The sequence below is a fragment of the Mytilus galloprovincialis genome, chromosome 7 (assembly GCF_965363235.1).
Source record: "Mytilus galloprovincialis chromosome 7, xbMytGall1.hap1.1, whole genome shotgun sequence".
Taxonomy (NCBI): Eukaryota; Metazoa; Mollusca; class Bivalvia; order Mytilida; family Mytilidae; genus Mytilus; species Mytilus galloprovincialis.
This window is the reverse complement of record NC_134844.1, coordinates 18101440-18123564: the sequence shown is the minus strand read 5'-3', so window position 1 is coordinate 18123564 and position 22125 is coordinate 18101440. Positions and strand designations below refer to the sequence as shown.

The following is a 22125-nucleotide window of genomic DNA, read 5'->3' as shown; positions in this document are numbered from 1 at the left end:
GATTTTACACAATTATTGTTTGATGATGGTTTAAAAACATCGTAACAATATTTAACGAATCATGAAAGATAATGTTAAAAGCATATACAAATGTCAAAATACACAGGATTCAATAGTTTTCAAAGGTACCTGGCTTATGATTTGATCGCCAGACGCGCGTTTCGTCTTCATTAGTATACATTCGAAATTTGAAATGTATACTTAAATTATATTTATTAAATATTCTGATTACCAACATTTTACATATTGTGTTGAAGGATCTTGCAAACCATTGTTTTCTATATTGTATTTATTTCTCATTTTTTCAATTATGGTAAATATCAGTCTCAAAATGATAACAAACGGTTATACAAAATGATAATCATATAATAGCCAAAATTATAAAGCAATCATATAATTTGCAAAAACAAGGTTTAAAAAAATCAGAATAAAAATCAAGCTAGAATCAAATTTTTTGAAGGTCCGACACGAAATGTAATTCAACACCTTCTACAAGTATCAAAAGAGATTGGTTTTCAATATACATACATTCGATATGCATTTCATCTAATATAAATTGCAAGTGCTAATTTTTTCAACAGTTTAAAAAATCAACAATAGTTGTTCTTAGAGGAGAATTATGGGACTATAAAAGCTTTGTAAACGTTGGAGTATTATTTGTATTTGACAATCAATCAGTGTATATAAAATGCGAATCCAGCTAGTTCATTTTCACTATCATATGCGAGTGTGTCTATTGTAGATTAAAGGGTCATGGGAAAACTGTATTTGTTCACGTTTCGAAAATACCAAAATAATTGATTTGAAGGTAAGTTATAACATATTTTCATTGTGATGTCTTTTTAATGTACAAAAACAGCATTAAAGTTCAAATAAGTGTTATAAAAGCAACATAATATAATATAGCATATCGATTATTGAAAGCGATCCATTTTAACTATAGATGCGATGAATTATCACTATTAATGCAATAATTTCTGATGTAGAATTTTCGAAGATGCAAGGAACTTGTATTGTAGATTTATGTGAAAATGGACTTGCAACAAATGAAAAAAAACTTAATTGATGACTTTATTATTTATGATATTTTCAAATTTTATATAAACTCCTCATTCATTCTTCATCAACTGAATAAATAGCTATTCAAACAAAAACGTTTCTCAAATGTCATATGTATTCTTCAAATTACGTTTTAACTTAATTATAACAAAAAATGTTAATACGAAGATATTACAAACGCCATAGTATATACGGTGGTATTGGATTATAAAGAGTCAAACTTCGCCAGTATTCCTCACAGACAATCCTTATAACATGTATAATGCAAAGGGACAATAAAATTGACGGTACTAATTTTCTTGCACCAGATGCGCATTTCGACAATACATGTCTCTTCAGTGATGCTCGTGGCCAAAATATTTGAAATCCAAAGCTTATATAAAAGATGAAGAGCTATAATCCAAAAGGTCCAAAAAGTATAGCCAAATCCGTGAAAGGAATCAGAACTTTGCATGAGGGAGATTCATTCCTTAATTTATAATAATTTCTAATATTTTGTAACAGAAAATTTTAATAACACAAAAAAATCCGTATTTTCATGCCAGTACCGAAGTACTGGCTACTGGGCTGGTGATACCCTCGGGGACTAATAGTCCACCAGCAGAGGCATCGACCCAGTGGTAGTAATAAAATTGACGGTACTAATTTTCTTGCACCAGATGCGCATTTCGACAATACATGTCTCTTCAGTGATGCTCGTGGCCAAAATATTTGAAATCCAAAGCTTATATAAAAGATGAAGAGCTATAATCCAAAAGGTCCAAAAAGTATAGCCAAATCCGTGAAAGGAATCAGAGCTTTGACAAACGTCATTGAAGACTCATGGGTGGTCTTCAGCTGTTATCTGCTCTTTTGGTTCGGTGGTTTGTTGTCTCGTTGACATATTCCTCATTTCCATTCTCTATTTTTTTAATACATCGTATTATGAAAACAAAGCTCTCAAACATGAACTATAACTACCGGTTAACCGGTTAATCAGTTGAACGACTATCCGAGTAACGGTTAGGCAAATTTGTACGATTTGACAACACTCATTTTAAGCCCATTATAAATATATTTGAAAAGTAGTGTGTTTTTTTTATCCCTTTTTATGCCATCCTGTTTCGGCTTGAGCCAAAGATAGATATAAAAAGATGTCGTATGTGACAATGAGACAACTCTCCATCCGAGTCACAATATATAAAAGTAGACCGTTATAGGTCAAAATACAGTCTTCAACATGGAGTCTTGGCTCACACCGAACAGCAAGTTATAAAGGGCCCCAGTGTAAAATCTTTCAAACGGGAAAAACCAATGGTTTAATCTATATCAAGATGTTCGTAATTAGTGATGAAGTGTCATGGAAATGTATATGTAAATAAAACCAAGGATAAAGATCCCTACGATTTATAAGAAATTAAATGGAATACATTTGAAATACATGTTATGTCTATTGAATTCATTAGAGTGTTAAATCCAACTTTCCTCCGCAAGTTAAACTTTATCAAATCCTTCTCTTATTTTATCTATTGTTTGAGCAAGTCGGCTTAATTAAGACTTTAATAGATAAGAAAATTTAAAATTCATATAGTGAAAATGCACCGCATATACAATACTAATTAATCGCTCTACAGTGAAAATGAAAGTATAGTATCATTATTCGACAGTAAACATGACTCGCACAAAGAAAGCATCATAATGGAATTTAGTTCAATATGAAGAAACCGAATGACAAAACCTATTCTACGTTATACAACTTTAATAATTGTGTTGAAATTAATATTTTTCTGCAACAACATCTTTCCTACTACATTTTGTAGTTTTAAATCACCTGCACGATCTGTTCGTGAAATGTCCTAAATATTCACCTATTTCGGTATATATTCCACAGCTGAATGGCTTTAGGTGCGATAAAACCCCGTTCGCATCTCTTACATTGTCTTACTAGTATTATTTATTTCTAAACATATACATTTTAACTCACTGTCTTCATTTTCTTCAAAAATAAAAATAAATTTGTCTGATTATTTATCATTCTACATCAGAAATTTATGGCATATACAGTGAAAATGATATTTTAGGATCCGCATTTTACATACACTGATCAATACCACATTTAGTATTGTTAAAATATTGTCAGTTAGACGCCATACTAATACAAGAGATAGCAGTTTACTGGTGTTAAAATTCGTACGGGATATGAACAAAAACCTTTGGGGAAAATACAATTACCAAAAATACCAAACTCCACGACTTTCCTCAGTTCGTCAACAAATCAACAATATATCTAAATTTCACTATTTCACGTTCACTATCACAGTCAAACGCGAGATATCTTTGCATTTAAAAATACATCAGACACTGTATAATATTATCAGACCTAATTACTTAGAATAAGTCAAATTTAAAAATACTATAATTAAACTCGTCATAAAACCGATATTTACTTCCTTGTTGTGTAACGTGTCCTAGTGATCAAGTAAGTGGTAATAACAAATGATATAATTTAAACAATTACATGCTGTTATTTTATTACAATAACAATAATTCTTTATTAGTTCAGGTTATTTGTTTACTTTTAATGATGTATACAAGTATAATAATTACAATAAAATTTAATTCATTTACAAGCATAATTGGTCACTGAAACCATGTTGTATCGATATTCATATTGATTAGTAAAGAAGAATAAAGAATATTTATTTGTTGTAAAAAAAAAGAATATCAACAAATAATAGACATCCATAAACAGTCACTCCCGAGAGTTACTGTATTTTATCATTCCAAAAGAACTCAAACTAATTATGAAGGCAAATGGATATATTTAACCATGTTAACTGAAACCATTTTAAATGTGCAAAAGGAAGTGCGGAATTTTCTAAAAGCGACATATGTAACAAACCGTACTCATTATAGTGGGGCGGATTTGTACTGAAATTTGACAAAATCATGCAAATGGTGATACAAACATAGGATATGACACATACGTTTTTTAGGGTATACTCTAGCATATGAGTGGGAAACCAACATATTAGTGATGAAAACAATCACACAAATGGACGTCAAGTTGGTTACTTATTCCCTATTCCCTATTCGTTACCTATTCCCTATTCCCTATTCGTTACCTATTCCCTATTCCCTATTCGTTACCTATTCGTTACCTATTCCCTATTCCCTATTCGTTACCTATTCCCTATTCCCTATTCGTTACATATTCGTTACATATTCCCTATTCCCTATTCGTTACCTATTCGTTACTTATTCCCTATTCCCTATCGTTACCTATTCGTTACTTATTCCCTAATCCTTATTCGTTACTTATTCGATTTTTAATATCCTTCACCCTTTTTAAAAAGTAAAATCACAAAAATACTGAACTTAGAGGAACATCAATTGGGAAGTCCATAATCACATGGCAAAATCAAATAACAAATTTGTTTAATTGTTTAAACTCTTATATCTGGTAATAGTTCTAAATTTTTTGAGGTAAAATGATCTTTTTATGACCTATTTATATGTGTTTGTGCTCAACCGATCCTTTTACTTTATGTTTAATTCGATACTCATTTGTTCCTTATTTGATTTTTATACGTTGTTTGAAGATGGATCTTGGTTCGAAGCGATGAAATCACCGTGTTAGCGCTTTTATAAAAAAGAAGATGTGGTATGATTGCCAATGAGACAACACCCCACTATAGACCAAAATGACACAGAAATTATCAACTATAAGTCACTGTACGACCTTCAACAATGAGCATAGCCCAAACCGTGTAGTCACCTATAAAAGGTCCAGACATGACAAGCTCAAACATTTCAAACAACAAAACTAACGGCCGTATTTCATATACAAAAAAATAAACGGAAAACAAATATGTAACACAAAAACAAACGATAACTACTTAATTTCAGGCTCTTGTCTAGGGACAGGCACATACTAACATAATGTGGTGGGGTTAAACATGTTAGCAGGGTGTACATCGTTTCGGAGCATGCTATTACCTTGTTTAATTCGTTCCATCACTCGCTTGTAATTCGCTTATAATACGTGTATCATACGTTGCACCTTTTAAAACATGATTTTCAATTGTTTTGTTGTCTCTGGTGGTATATTTGGGTTCTTAGAGGTGATATAACTCTATAAGCGCATATGTACTCGTTCCAGCGCTCGGATAATACCCTGTTAAATATTCGTTACTTATTCGCTTTTAATACGTTTGTTGTACGTTGCAACTTTTAGAAAAGGATTTTCAATTGTGTTCATATCTCTGTTAATAATAATGTGTTCTTATAGATGAAATACCCCTATTATCGCGTATGTACCCGTTCCAGCGCTCGGATAATACCCTGTTCCTTATTCGCTTTTGATGCGCGGGGTATACGTTGCACCTTGAAATAAATCGTTTTTTTAATTGTGTTCATGTCTCTGGTGGTAACAATGTGTTCTTAGAGATGAATTGACCCTATTAGAGCGCGTGTACCCGTTCCAGCGCTCGGTTAATACCCTGTTACCTATTCGTTACCTATTCGTTACCTATTCACTTATAATATGTTTGTTGTACGTTGCACCTTTTAGAAAAGGATTTTCAATTGTGCCCATGTCTTTGGTGGAAGCAATGTGTTCTTAGAGATGAATTGACCCTATTAGCGCGCATGTACACGTTCCAGCGCTCGGTTAATACCCTGTTACCTATTCGTTACCTATTCGTTACCTATTCACTTATAATACGTTTGTTGTATATTGCACCTTTTAGAAAAGGATTTTCAATTGTGCCCTTGTCTTTGGTGGTAACAATGTGTTCTTAGAGATGAAATGACCCTATAAGCGTGCAGGTACCCGTTCCTGCGCTCGGTTAATACCCTGTTACCTATTTGTTACCTATTCGTTACTTATTCGCTTTTAATACGTTTGTTGTACGTTGCACCTCTTAGAAAAGGATTTTCACTTAAGTTCATATCTCTGGTGGTTATAATGTGTTCTTATAGATGAAAGACCACTATTAGCGCGTATGTATCCGTTCCAGAACTCGGATAATACCCTGTTACTTATTCGTTCCTTATTCGCTTTTAATGCGCAGAGTATACGTTGCACCTTGAAATAAATCGTTTTTTAATTGTGTTCATGTCTCTGGTGGTAACAATGTGATCTTAGAGATGAAATGACCCTATTAGCGCGTAGGTACCCGTTCCAGCGCTCGGTTAATACCCTGTTACCTATTTGTTACCTATTGGTTACCTATTCACTTATCATACGTTTGTTGTACGTTGCACCTTTTAGAAAAGGATTTTCAATTGTCTCCATGTCTCTGGTGGTAACAATGTGTTCTTAGAGATCAAATGACCATATTAGCGATCATGTACCCCTTCCAGCGCTCGGTTAATACCCTGTTACCTATTCGTTACCTATTCGTTACCTATTCACTTATAATACGTTTGTTGTATATTGCACCTTTTAGAAAAGGATTTTCAATTGTGCCCATGTCTTTGGTGGTAACAATGTGTTCTTAGAGATGAAATGACCCTATAAGCGTGCAGGTACCCGTTCCTGCGCTCGGTTAATACCCTGTTACCTATTTGTTACCTATTCGTTACTTATTCGCTTTTAATACGTTTGTTGTACCTTGCACCTCTTAGAAAAGGATTTTCACTTAAGTTCATATCTCTGGTGGTTATAATGTGTTCTTATAGATGAAAGACCACTATTAGCGCGTATGTATCCGTTCCAGAACTCGGATAATACCCTGTTACTTATTCGTTCCTTATTCGCTTTTAATGCGCAGAGTATACGTTGCACCTTGAAATAAATCGTTTTTTAATTGTGTTCATGTCTCTGGTGGTAACAATGTGATCTTAGAGATGAAATGACCCTATTAGCGCGTAGGTACCCGTTCCAGCGCTCGGTTAATACCCTGTTACCTATTTGTTACCTATTGGTTACCTATTCACTTATCATACGTTTGTTGTACGTTGCACCTTTTAGAAAAGGATTTTCAATTGTCTCCATGTCTCTGGTGGTAACAATGTGTTCTTAGAGATGAAATGACCATATTAGCGATCATGTACCCCTTCCAGCGCTCGGTTAATACCCTGTTACCTATTCGTTACCTATTCGTTACCTATTCACTTATAATACGTTTGTTGTACGTTGCACCTTTTAGAAAGGGATTTTCAATTGTGCCCATGTCTCTGGTTGTAACAATGTGTTTTTAGAGATGAAATGGCCCTATTACCGCGTAGGTACCCGTTCCAGCGCTCGGTTAATACCCTGTTACATATTCGTTACCTATTGGTTACCTATTCACTTATCATACGTTTGTTGTACGTTGCACCTTTTAGAAAAGAATTTTCAATTGTGTCCATGTCTCTGGTGGTAACATGGTGTTCTTAGATATGAAATGACCATATCAGCGATCATGTACCCGTTCCAGCGCTCGGTTTATACCCTGTTACCTATTCGTAACTTATTCACTTATAATACGTTTGTTGTACGTTGCACCTTTTAGAAAAGGATTTTCAATTGTGCCCATGTCTCTGGTGGTAACAATGTGTTCTTCGAAATGAATTGACCTTATTAGCTCGCATGTACCCGTTCCAGCGCTCGGATAATACCCGGTTACTTATTCGTTCCTTATTCGCTTTTAATGAGCAGGGTATACGTTGCACCTTGAAATAAATCGTTTTTTAATTGTCTTCATGTCTCTGGTGGTAACAATATGTTCTTAGAGATGAAATGACCCTATAAGCGCGCATGTACCCGTTCCAGCGCTCGGTTAATACCCTGTGACCTATTCGTCACATATTCCTTACCTATTCACTTATAATACGTTTGTTGTACGTTGCACCTTTTAGAAAAGGATTTTCAATTGTGTCCATGTCTCTGGTGGTAACAATGTGTTCTTAGAGATGAAATGACCCTATTAGCGTGCATGAACCCGTTCCAGCGCTCAGTTAATACCCTGTTACCTATTCGTTACTTATTCGTTACTTATTCGCTTTTAATACGTTTGTTGTACGTTGCACCTTTTAGAAAAGGATTTTCAATTGTGTCCATGTCTCTGGTGGTAACAATGTGTTCTTATAGATGAAATACCCCTATTAGCGCGTATGTACCCGTTCCAGTGCTCGGTTAGTAACCTGTTACCTATTCGTTACCTATTCACTTATAATAAGTTTGTTGTACGTTACACCTTTTAGAAAAGATTTTTCAATTCTGTCCATGTCTCTGGTGGTAACAATGTGTTCTTAGAGATGAAATGACCATATCAGCGATCATGTACCCGTTCCAGCGCTCGGTTAATACCCTGTTACCTATTCGTAATTTATTCACTTATAATACGTTTGTTGTACGTTGCACCTTTTAGAAAAGGATTTTCAATTGTGCCCATGTCTCTGGTGGTAACAATGTGTTCTTCGAAATGAATTGACCTTATTAGCGCGCATGTACCCGTTCCAGCGCTAGGATAATACCCGGTTACTTATTCGTTCCTTATTCGCTTTTAATGAGCAGGGTATATGTTGCACCTTGAAATAAATCGTTTTTTAATTGTGTTCATGTCTCTGGTGGTAACAATATCTTCTTAGAGATGAAATGACCCTATTAGCGTGCATGTACCTGTTCCAGCGCTCGGTTAATACCCTGTTACCTATTTGTTACCTATTCACTTATAATACGTTTGTTGTACGTTGTACCTTTTAGAAAAGAATTTTGAATTGTGTTCATGTGTTTGGTGGTAACAATGTGTTCTTAGAGATGAAATGACCCTATTAGCGCGTATGAACCCGTTCCAGCGCTCGGATAATACCCTGTTACTTATTCGTTCCTTATTCGCTTTTAATGCGCGGGGTATACGTTGCATCTTGAAATAAATCGTTTTTTAATTGTGTTCATGTCTCTGGTGGTAACAATGTGTTCTTAGAGATGAAATGACCCTATTAGCGCGCATGTACCCGTTCCAGCGCTACACTGATACCCTGTTACTTATTCGTTCCTTATTCGCTTTTAAAACGTGTGTTATGCGTTGCACTTTAAAAAAGAAATATTTTTGTGTCTCCGGTGGTAACTGTCGGTTCTTAGAGGTGAAATAACCCTAATAAAACATAAGTACCCGTTTCAGCGCTCGACTGATACCCTGTTACTTATTCGTTCCTTATTCGCTTTTAAGACGCGTGGTATACGCTGCACCTTGGAATAAATCGACTATCTATTGCTTTTATGTCTCTGGCGGTAATTATGTGTTCTCTGAAGTGAAAAAAAAACCTATTAGCGCATATGTACTCGTTTCAGCGCAATACTGATACCCTGTTACTTATTCGTTTCTTATTCGCTTGTAAAATGTGTGTTATGCGTTGCACTTATTAGGTGAATAGGTAACAAATAGGTGACGAATAGGTAACAGGGTATTAACCGAGCGCTGGAACGGGTACATGCGCGCTAATAGGGTTATTTCATCTCTAAGAACACATTGTTACCACCAGAGACATGAACACAATTAAAAAACAATTTATTTCAAGGTGCAACGTATACCCCGCGCATTAAAAGCGATTAAGGAACGAATAAGTAATAGGGTATTATCCGAGCGCTGGAACGAGTACATACGCGCTAATAGGGGTATTTCATCTCGAAGAACACATTATTACCACCAGAGATATTGACTTAATTGAAAATCCTTTTCTAAAAGATGCAACGTACAACAAACGTATTATAAGTGAATAGGTAACGAATAGGTAACGAATATGGAACAGGGTATTAACCGAGCGCTGGAACGGGTACATGGGCGCTAATAGGGTCACTTCATCTCTAAGAACACGTTGTTACCATTAGAGACATGAACACAATTAAACAAGATTTATTTCAAGGTGAAACGTATACCCCGCGCATTAAAAGCAAATAAGGAACGAATAAGTAATAGGGTATTATCCGAGCGCTGGAACGAGTAGGGGTATTTCATCTATAAGAACACATTATTACCACCAGAGATATTGACTTAATTGAAAATCCTTTTCTAAAAGGTTCAACGTACAACAAACTTATTATAAGTGAATAGGTAACGAATAGGTTACAGGTTACTAACCGAGCACTGGAACGGGTACATACGCGCTAATAGGGGTATTTCATCTATAAGAACACATTGTTACCACCAGAGACATGGACACAATTGAAAATCCTTTTCTAAAAGGTGCAACGTACAACAAACGTATTATAAGTGAATAGGTAACGAATAGGTAACAGGGTATTAACCGAGCGCTGGAACGGGTACATGCACGCTAATAGGGTCATTTCATCTCTAAGAACACATTTTTACCACCAGAGACATGAACACAAATGAGAATCCTTTTCTAAAAGGTGCAACGTACAACAAACGTATTAAAAGCGAATAAGTAACGAATAGGTAACGAATAGGTAACAGTGTATTAACTGAGCACTGGAACGGGTACATACGCGCTAATAGGGGTATTTCATCTATAAGAACACATTGTTACCACCAGAGACATGGACACAATTGAAAATCCTTTTCTAAAAGGTGCAACGTACAACAATCGTATTAAAAGCGAATAAGTAACGAATAGGTAACGAATAGGTAACAGGGTATTAACTGAGCGCTGGAACGGGTACATGCACGCTAATAGGGTCATTTCATCTTTAAGAACACATTGTTACCACCAGAGACATGGACACAATTGAAAATCCGTTTCTAAAAGGTGCAACGTAAGACAAACGTATTATAAGTGAATAGATAACGAATAAGTGACGAATAGGTAACAGGGTATTATCCGAGCGCTGGAACGGGTGCATACGAGCTAATAGGGTTATTTCGTCTCTAAAAACATTGTTACCACCAGAGACATGAACACAATTAAAAAAGATTTATTTCAAGGTAAAACGTATACCCCGTGCATTAAAAGCGAATAAGGAACGAATAAGTAATAGGGTATTATCCGAGCGCTGGAACGAGTACATAAGCGGTAATAGGGGTATTTCATCTATAAGAACACATTATTACCACCAGAGATATTGACTTAATTGAAAATCCTTTTCTAAAAGGTTCAACGTACAACAAACGTATTAAAAGTGAATAGGTAACGAATAGGTAACAGGTTACTAACCGAGCACTGGAACGGGTACATACACGCTAACAGGGTCATTTCATCTTTAAGAACACATTGTTACCACCAGAGACATGGACACAATCGAAAATCCTTTTCTAAAAGGTGCAACGTAAAACAAACGTATTATAAGTGAATAGATAACGAATAGGTGACGAATAGGTAACAGGGTATTATCCGAGCGCTGGAACGGGTGCATACGAGCTAATAGGGGTATTTCGTCTCTAAAAACACATTGTTACCACCAGAGACATGGACACAATTGAAAATCCTTTTCTAAAAGGTGCAACGTACAACAAACGTATTATAAGTGAATAGGTAACGAATAGGTAACAGGGTATTAACCGAGCGCTGGAACGGGTACATGCACGCTAATAGGATCATTTCATCTCTAAGAACACATTGTTACCACCAGAGACATGAACACAAATGAGAATCCTTTTCTAAAAGGTGCAACGTACAACAAACGTATTAAAAGCGAATAAGTAACGAATAGGTAACGAATACGTAACAGGGTATTAACTGAGCACTGGAACGGGTACATACGCGCTAATAGGGGTATTTCATCTATAAGAACACATTGTTACCACCAGAGACATGGACACAATTGAAAATCCTTTTCTAAAAGGTGCAACGTACAACAAACGTATTAAAAGCGAATAAGTAACGAATAGGTAACGAATAGGTAACAGGGTATTAACTGAGCGCTGGAACGGGTACATGCACGCTAATAGGGTCATTTCATCTTTAAGAACACATTGTTACCACCAGAGACATGGACACAATTGAAAATCCGTTTCTAAAAGGTGCAACGTAAAACAAACGTATTATAAGTGAATAGATAACGAATAGGTGACGAATAGGTAACAGGGTATTATCCGAGCGCTGGAACGGGTGCATACGAGCTAATAGGGTTATTTCGTCTCTAAAAACATTGTTACCACCAGAGACATGAACCAAATTAAAAAAGATTTATTTCAAGGTAAAACATATACCCCGCGCATTAAAAGCGAATAAGGAACGAATAAGTAATAGGGTATTATCCGAGCGCTGGAACGAGTACATACGCGGTAATAGGGGTATTTCATCTATAAGAACACATTATTACCACCAGAGATATTGACTTAATTGAAAATCCTTTTCTAAAAGGTTCAACGTACAACAAACGTATTATAAGTGAATAGGTAACGAATAGGTAACAGGTTACTAACCGAGCACTGGAACGGGTACATACACGCTAACAGGGTCATTTCATCTTTAAGAACACATTGTTACCACCAGAGACATGGACACAATTGAAAATCCTTTTCTAAAAGGTGCAACGTAAAACAAACGTATTATAAGTGAATAGATAACGAATAGGTGACGAATAGGTAACAGGGTATTATCCGAGCGCTGGAACGGGTGCATACGAGCTAATAGGGGTATTTCGTCTCTAAAAACACATTGTTACCACCAGAGACATGGACACAATTGAAAATCCTTTTCTAAAAGGTGCAACGTACATCAAACGTATTATAAGTGAATAGGTAACGAATAGGTAACAGGGTATTAACCGAGCGCTGGAACGGGTACATGCACGCTAATAGGATCATTTCATCTCTAAGAACACATTGTTACCACCAGAGACATGAACACAAATGAGAATCCTTTTCTAAAAGGTGCAACGTACAACAAACGTATTAAAAGTGAATAAGTAACGAATAGGTAACGAATAGGTAACAGGGTATTAACTGAGCACTGCAACGGGTACATACGCGCTAATAGGGGTATTTCATCTATAAGAACACATTGTTACCACCAGAGACATGGACACAATTGAAAATCCTTTTCTAAAAGGTGCAACGTACAACAAACGTATTAAAAGCGAATAAGTAACGAATAGGTAACGAATAGGTAACAGGGTATTAACTGAGCGCTGGAACGGGTACATGCACGCTAATAGGGTCATTTCATCTTTAAGAACACATTGTTACCACCAGAGACATGGACACAATTGAAAATCCGTTTCTAAAAGGTGCAACGTAAAACAAACGTATTATAAGTGAATAGATAACGAATAGGTGACGAATAGGTAACAGGGTATTATCCGAGCGCTGGAACGGGTGCATACGAGCTAATAGGGTTATTTCGTCTCTAAAAACATTGTTACCACCAGAGACATGAACACAATTAAAAAAGATTTATTTCAAGGTAAAACATATACCCTGCGCATTAAAAGCGAATAAGAAACGAATAAGTAATAGGGTATTATCCGAGCGCTGGAACGAGTACATACGCGGTAATAGGGGTATTTCATCTATAAGAACACATTATTACCACCAGAGATATTGACTTAATTGAAAATCCTTTTCTAAAAGGTTCAACGTACAACAAACGTATTATAAGTGAATAGGTAACGAATAGGTAACAGGTTACTAACCGAGCACTGGAACGGGTACATACACGCTAACAGGTTCATTTCATCTTTAAGAACACATTGTTACCACCAGAGACATGGACACAATTGAAAATCCTTTTCTAAAAGGTGCAACGTAAAACAAACGTATTATAAGTGAATAGATAACGAATAGGTGACGAATAGGTAACAGGGTATTATCCGAGCGCTGGAACGGGTGCATACGAGCTAATATGGTTATTTCGTCTCTAAAAACATTGTTACCACCAGAGACATGGACACAATTGAAAATCCTTTTCTAAAAGGTGCAACGTACAACAAACGTATTATAAGTGAATAGGTAACGAATAGGTAAAGAATAGGTAACAGGGTATTAACCGAGCGCTGGAACGGGTACATGCGCGCTAATAGGGTCACTTCATCTCTAAGAACACGTTGTTACCACCAGAGACATGAACACAATTAAAAAAGATTTATTTCAAGGTAAAACGTATACCCCGCGCATTAAAAGCGAATAAGGAACGAATAAGTAATAGGGTATTATCCGAGCGCTGGAACGAGTACATATGCGGTAATAGGGGTATTTCATCTATAAGAACACATTATTACCACCAGAGATATTGACTTAATTGAAAATCCTTTTCTAAAAGGTTCAACGTACAACAAACGTATTATAAGAGAATAGGTAACGAATAGGTAACAGGTTACTAACCGAGCACTGGAACGGGTACATACGTGCTAATAGGGGTATTTCATCTATAAGAACACATTGTTACCACCAGAGACATGGACACAATTGAATATCCTTTTCTAAAAGGTGCAACGTACAACAAACGTATTAAAAGCGAATAAGTAACGAATAGGTAACAGGGTATAGACTGAGCGCTGGAACGGGTTCATGCACGCTAATAGGGTCATTTCATCTCTAAGAACACATTGTTACCACCAGAGACATGGACACAATTGAAAATCCTTTTCTAAAAGGTGCAACGTAAAACCTACGTATTATAAGTGAATAGATAACGAATAGGTGACATATAGGTAACAGGATATTATCCGAGCGCTGGAACGGGTGCATACGAGCTAATAGGGGTATTTCGTCTCTAAAAACACATTGTTACCACCAGAGACATGGACACAATTGAAAATCCTTTTCTAAAAGGTGCAACGTACAACAAACGTATTATAAGTGAATAGGTAACGAATAGGTAACAGGGTATTAACCGAGCGCTGGAACGGGTACATGCACGCTAATAGGGTCATTTCATCTCTAAGAACACATTGTTACCACCAGAGACATGAACACAATTGAGAATCCTTTTCTAAAAGGTGCAACGTACAACAAACGTATTATAAGTGAACAGGTAAGGAATATGTGACGAATAGGTAACAGGGTATTAACCGAGCGCTGGAACAGGAACATGCGCGCTAACAATGTCATTTCATCTCTAAGAACACATTGTTACCACCAGAGACATGGGCACAATTGAAAATCCTTTTCTAAAAGGTGTAATATACAACAAACGTATTATAAGTGAATAGGTAACGAATAGGTAACGAATAGGTACAGGGTATTAACCGAGCGCTGGAACGGGTACATATGCGCTTATAGAGTTATATCACCTCTAAGAACCCAAATATACCACCAGAGACAACAAAACAATTGAAAATCATGTTTTAAAAGGTGCAACGTATGAGACACGTATTATAAGCGAATTATAAGCGAGTGATGGAACGAATTAAACAAAGTAATAGCATGCTCCGAAACGATGTACACCCTGCTAACATGTTTAACCCCACCACATTATGTTAGTATGTACCTGTCCCTAGACAAGAACCTGAAATTAAGTAGTTATCGTTTGTTTTTGTGTTACATATTTGTTTTCCGTTTATTTTTTTTTGTATATGAAATACGGCCGTTAGTTTTGTTGTTTGAATTGTTTGAGATTGTCATGTCTGGACCTTTTATAGGTGACTACACGGTTTGGGCTATGCTCATTGTTGAAGGTCCTACAGTGACCTATAGTTGATAATTTCTGTGTCATTTTGGTCTATTGTGGGGTGTTGTCTCATTGGCAATCATACCACATCTTCTTTTTTATACAAGCACTAACACGGTGATTTCATCGCTTCGAACCAAGATCCATCTTCAAACATACGGACATAAAGCAGTTAAAAGGTAGAACGTATAAAAATCAAATAAGGAACAAATGAGTATCGAACATAAAGTATAAGGATCGGTTGAGCACAAACACATATAAATAGGTCATAAAAAGATCATTTTACCTCAACAAATTTAGAACTATTACCAGATATAAGAGTATAAACAATTAAAAAGGGGGAAGGATATTAAAAATCGAATAAGTAACGAATAAGGAATAGGGAATACGTAACGAATAGGTAACGATAGGGAATAGGGAATAAGTAACGAATAGGTAACGAATAGGGAATAGGTTACGAATAGGTTACGAATAGGTAACGAATAGGGAATAGGGAATAGGTAACGAATAGGGAATAGGGAATAGGTAACGAATAGGTAACGAATAGGGAATAGGGAATAGGTAACGAATAGGTAACGAATAGGTAACGAATAGGGAATAGGGAATAGGTAACGAATAGGGAATAGGGAATAAGTAACCAACTTGACGTCCCTTTGTTTTCATCGCGGCCACCTTGAATTCAATTTGACATTATTTAGCTAAATATTCAAAATTTGGAAACAGATTAACACTTTTTTAATGAGATTTAGGTCATGCAAACTATTTAAAATACAACAAAATGACATGCAAATATGTCAAACAGACAGTGGTGTTAGAATAAATCACCACAGGGTTGTTAACGTTCATACCATCGAGTTAAATAAAAGTGGCATGGATATGCTATAAAAATTACCGTTTGGCATATAGTTAATAAATTAAGACATGCAGAAAGGTTAGTTGATGTATTATTCTATCGTTCTAACAGCTACAGGAACAAAATGTTGTACATGTCAAACCAGTTTTGTAGGGCTCGTTTCTTGCATCCACATTAGTATAACTCCTGGCAAGATGCTACAATGGCTGCAAGTGAGTCTAATTTGGAATCTATAATCTATTTGCGGTCTCCAGTCGTCCGAACTAGGTGGACATTAATCATGTGTGACTGTCCCTATACATGACCACCTTTCTACATTTGAGAATGCCTGCTTCAAGCGGACTTTTGTCCTACCCTCTTTGTTTGATTACACACAATTCAGGTCTTGATTCATTGATGTCAAATGTTGTTGTGGGTGTATCATACATAACTTCAACAATTGCCTCAACCAAAGCCATATCAGCTTCACTGACCGATGCGGGTTCCTAACTCAGTGGCCAAAAAACCTCGGTTACATCATCATAAATTTCCCACGGCTTTACCTTTCCACAAAAAGTATAGACAGTGTCATATCCTGTTTAAGCGTGGCAAAATCGCAAAACCTGAATCTGATCTAAGAGCATGATCAATTTTGTGAATCGGAGGCCATCATGCAGGGTTATTTTCCTTTTCCAAATGCAACTCAAACTTTATGCTTGTAGTGTTTTGAAAAAAAATAGCTGAGCTGCTTATCACTGTCGACGTAACCCTCTTCCAGTTGCTCTGTTGATATGACCAAATATCTTTGTCTATTTCCTCATAATTTCGAGAACCACTCATACTCAATCTGTATAATCAGGAATAGGTAGTAGTAGTTAAGAATGGCAATAATATTCTTGGGGAGAATAAGTGGTTCTGGTGTTGTTTCTAGATATGCATGTTTCATATTCATGTAAACATCAGGGAGTAAAGGCAAATTTTTAGATTTGTGTTTACTTGTAGGTGATATTATCTAATCCTTTCTAACGCCGACATTTTCTTTCATTGGATGTTGAAAAATAGAGAATTTGGTCCCATGAAATATGATTGTGATGTTTTTGAACTGGGGTTGTGATCTATGTTGTTGACCACAGCTGTGGTAAACACTTAAATAAAGACGGACAAAAACACACTCTCATGCAAATAACGTTCAGTTACAGCTTCACATAGTTGAGTTGATATTTCCAGTACCTGATCATAAAAGATGTACAACCCATGTTGAAACAATTGATCTCTAAGCTGTCCCTGTCAGTTTTTTGCAAAAAGTAGTAGTTCAAGATACACACAAAATGTTGTCACACGATCAGCTGAATATCTGTAGTGTACTGTGGCCTTCCGGGTGTTTACATTTGAAGTACAAATATTACACTCTCTGCAAGACTTCAAGTGATAAACATCCGACTAATGACTGGTCGTAGATGATATTTGACAAAGTCTAGCGACTTCACAATGAAGTGATGCCAACAATGGTTATGGATGTGTGGCTGATAAAGCCTAATAACATTAAGAATTTGGTATAAATAAGGTCCAAAGACCAACCTAAAACGACAATTCAAATTTATAACTATCAAAGTACTACATTTTAACATTGGCGCGTGGTAGCATGGATCAAATGTGAGAAATTTATAAAACCGGAAGTGAGTTATCGACCGATATGTGTTACTATAAAAAACAAATAAACTTTCATTCTCTCTTTATAGTAACATTTTCAATAAAATACGAGCAATATGGATGCAGAAGGGAACATACAATCATTTGATGTCTTTTCCTGAATATGCATATTTGGAAAATCAAAGATGGCCGCCATGATTGGATGATTTATTTGCATGGCTACCCCCTTTGATTTGATTATCTACTCCCAAAAGCATGTTCTTACAAAGTTTCATGATTGTATAATCATTTGCATGATTTGTGAGGTAAGCTGCTCAACTTAATTACGAATGACTGCATATTTATGAATCAATTAAGCCCAAAGAGCGATGGCTTAAGATTCTATACATAAAACTGAGACAGGGTATATTTCTACAGATCGGTGTATCTTCAGGGGCATTCTGTTCGAAATACACCTACTGACTCTAAAAAAAACACAACTGAATTCGTTTTTTTTTATTTTCCTTGGAAAACATTTCTGGTTCTGCTATATGGATTCATACATTTTATTGACATTTATCTTCGACACTATTTGAAGCGCCATGATAATTGTTTGATTCACTAGAGTTTAACATTTGATTAATAAAAAACACATGCTAAAACAAAAGGAATAAATCGTGAACAAAGTCTTGACCTAACACAAGTTTTTGTGTTGCATCTAACATCGCAATGCACAATGAGCTGAAACAAATTATTTAAAGGACAATTTGTCAAGTATGTGCGATAATTACCGACCGTACGAGGTTCGTTTTGTCAGTCAAGGTCGTTAAAAACTCCTATCATCATCAAACGATAATTTAGCTACAAATATGTCTTAAAGCATATGATGTTAATAACACTCATAAGCGCATAACGTTACATTATAAGGCGTTTATAATATATCATACAATATCTTATATGTGTCTCTACTGAATATTCATATGGAAGATAACAATGCATATCAGTCTATTTAAGACTAGTAATCATATAAGTACATGAGTAATAAGTCAATATGTATGATTTAATTGGTAGATATTCCGGTCTTCTGTCTTATTAAGATACTTTATCATGGAGCAGGCAGCCAAAAAAGTGAGAACAGAAGAACAAGCTCAGGAAGGCACACCTATAAACCATTCGTTATCTCCATTCACTGTCTCTGATTTAACCATCAAAATTGGTGATGAAAAGCTTTATGTTAACAAATATCATTTAATGGAAGTGTCACCAGTTTTCCTAAAAATGCTGACTGGAGACTTTAAAGAGAAAAATGCCAGTGAAATTGAACTTCCAGATGAAAACCCAACAACATTTGCTCTTTTACTAAGACACACATTGCCAGTCTTTGATTCGCTTAAACTAACAGGTACTGTACGATCGAAGTTTAATAAAGATAACTAAGTGCTTTATACATATAATTTGCTTTTATGTATGATGTCAGACATTTCGGGGGCTTATTTGAGACATAGACATCGCTTAATAATACAAGTTATTATCCAATTGTTGTCACCATTGTGACTCTTTTTTTTATATAATTTTCAAGAAAAAGAAAAGTACTCAAAGAACTGGTACCGTTAATGTTATTAAACACACTTTTAATGAACCCGCGTTTATGCCTAAATGGCTTGATGACCGAGATACCATCCTCATCTGTAAAAAAAACATGGAATGCATACACGTCGTTGGTTTTTAGCATATATAATATACAACAGCACAGAAACGAATACTTTAAAGTGTATAATATTTTGTAATTTTTTCTTATTTCATCTAAAAAATCATTGTGATACGTAGATATATAGATAATTCATAATACATGTACTGATAATCAATTTTTCGATAACAGTCTAAAATTAAAAAGTTAGATATACTAATTTTATATTATATACATGTATATAATAATTATATACTATATCATACTCATCATTTATCACTCTGGATTAGAATACATGAATGTGTTGATAAGGTTTATGATGACATCAGCCTTCTCCTCTAGCCATATGCATCACAGTCTATACATTCTATGTTGAACATGAGAGGTACCAGGAGAGGCCACCAGAGATCATTAACAGATAAGGGTCAGACATGACATGTTGGACAGAATCACAAAATAAGTGACAACCTAAGTCAAGGGGAGATAATTCAAATACAATCAAACTAAAACAAGTATATCAATATATATATATAACAATATCAATAAACATAGATAGCACTTTTAAAATGCACACATCACTGTCCAGTTGTGATGTGCATCAACATATTATTAATTCTACCTAAATTATTATAAAGCATTAAGTAAGTACAAAATAGAAAGATCTCTCCTCACATATGAACTAAAAGTTTTTAATCACTTCCCATTTACTATCAAATTTCGCTCTTGCTTTTTGGGATCTGTAAAAGGAGGTAGATAAAAAAAAATCTATTTGGTAGGAATTTTTAATCATAGCTATCGCACCTGTAAGAGTCGGTAATGAAGTGTTAAAGCGACATGTATCAATGTAATACTTAACCAGAATAGTGAATAAGCTTAGGGAAACATCCCAAGACTCTGACCCAAGAACAATATTTTCCACAAATAAAAATAAAAGTTAAATTATTTTCAACTAGAAAAAGTGCTGCAATTTCTAACCACAAATTTATAACTTGGGTTCATTTTTAGAAAAGATGACTTATAGATTCTTTAGTTTCATAACAGAAACTGCATGAGTAAGTTTATTTCTTTTAACCCATATTTCTGCAATAATGCATTTGTAGCGAGAGTTATGTGTAAAAATTTTAAGTGCAACAAAAGGGTAAACTATAAATGAAATACCAAATTTCTATATGAGTGCCTAGTTCTTTACATATTGTGTCTTCTTGTTTTGTGGGACGTTCTGTATACATTGACAAGAATTATTTATAAAAGAATTAACATGACTTTTTATTGTTTTTAAAAAATTCAAATTTTTCGTTAGATATGTTCATAATTTTATCTGAAGTAGTGATGAGATCTTTCCAGTCGTTTGGTATCATATGTCTGTTTGTCTTTTTCATTTTTAGCCATGGTGTTGTCGGTTTGTTATTGATTTACGAGTTTGACTGTTCCTCTGGTATCTTTCGCCCCTCTTTTACAGATAAATTATAACATGATTTTCTTAAAATAGACATGTCTCTTCAATGACAATGAACTTTTCTGTGAATGATTACTAATTGTTAATGTATCATGAATATAAACAACACGATAACAATTTACCTATAATCCTTTTGCAGAAAAAGAAGCTAATCTTATTTTGCCATTGGCACACAAGTACCTCATGGAAAAGTTGGTGTCAAAAATCGACCAGAACTTGGCGGCCCTTATGGGGGATAAGAAAGAGAATACATATATCTATTCTCATGCCATAGATGAATTAATTGGTGATATTTTGAAAGCTGAACACTACAATCTACCAAATTTGTTAACAGCTTGCACGAAAAATGCGTATAAAGTATCTTATCAGGTATTTATAAAAGGCTCGGAATTTCATCGTATTTCAAGTGATACAAAATCAAAAATATTTATGATGAGATGTGAAAAGTTGGATTTAGTGATTGTAGAATGTTCAAATGTTTTAGGGAGAAAGTATTCATATGGTCGATGTACTAGTTGTGAGGATAGAAAAAGGGTCATTGAAACTAAAAGCATACTCAATTTCGACAAGTAATATAGGTCGAGACCATCAGATTTATGACTAAAGAATGCATCTTCAATACTTGTTTTTTGCTGAAATTATAAAAGTTGTAAACAACAAATTGGTCAGAAAAACAGAAAACCTTTATCGGCTACTGTCTATTTATTTGTGACTTGTAATAAAAAATAAAATTTAGACAATAACTACGTCTTGTTATATAAAATAAAACAATTTGTTATCTTAATTCATGAATGAATATAACATGTGTATATGATTATTTGTGTTGCTTTTTATATATAAAGAAGAAGATGTGGAGTCTGTGCCAATGATCCAAGTCACAATGTATTGAAAATTAACAACTACAGGTACTAGTACAGTCTTGTTTTTTTGCAGAGTGTTTTGTGTCGTTCGGTCTTTTTCTATGTTGCCTTGTCGTTATCAGTT

General features: G+C 35.1%; 1 long non-coding RNA gene across 1 annotated transcript; it reads left to right on the top strand.

Moving 5' to 3' along the window:
* Nucleotides 1–3479: 3479 nt before the first annotated feature.
* Nucleotides 3480–21909, top strand: LOC143084434 (uncharacterized). The gene is made up of 3 exons (XR_012981074.1): nucleotides 3480–3517; nucleotides 19070–19400; nucleotides 21281–21909. It is a non-coding gene; the product is annotated as an uncharacterized LOC143084434 (long non-coding RNA).
* Nucleotides 21910–22125: the final 216 nt, after the last annotated feature.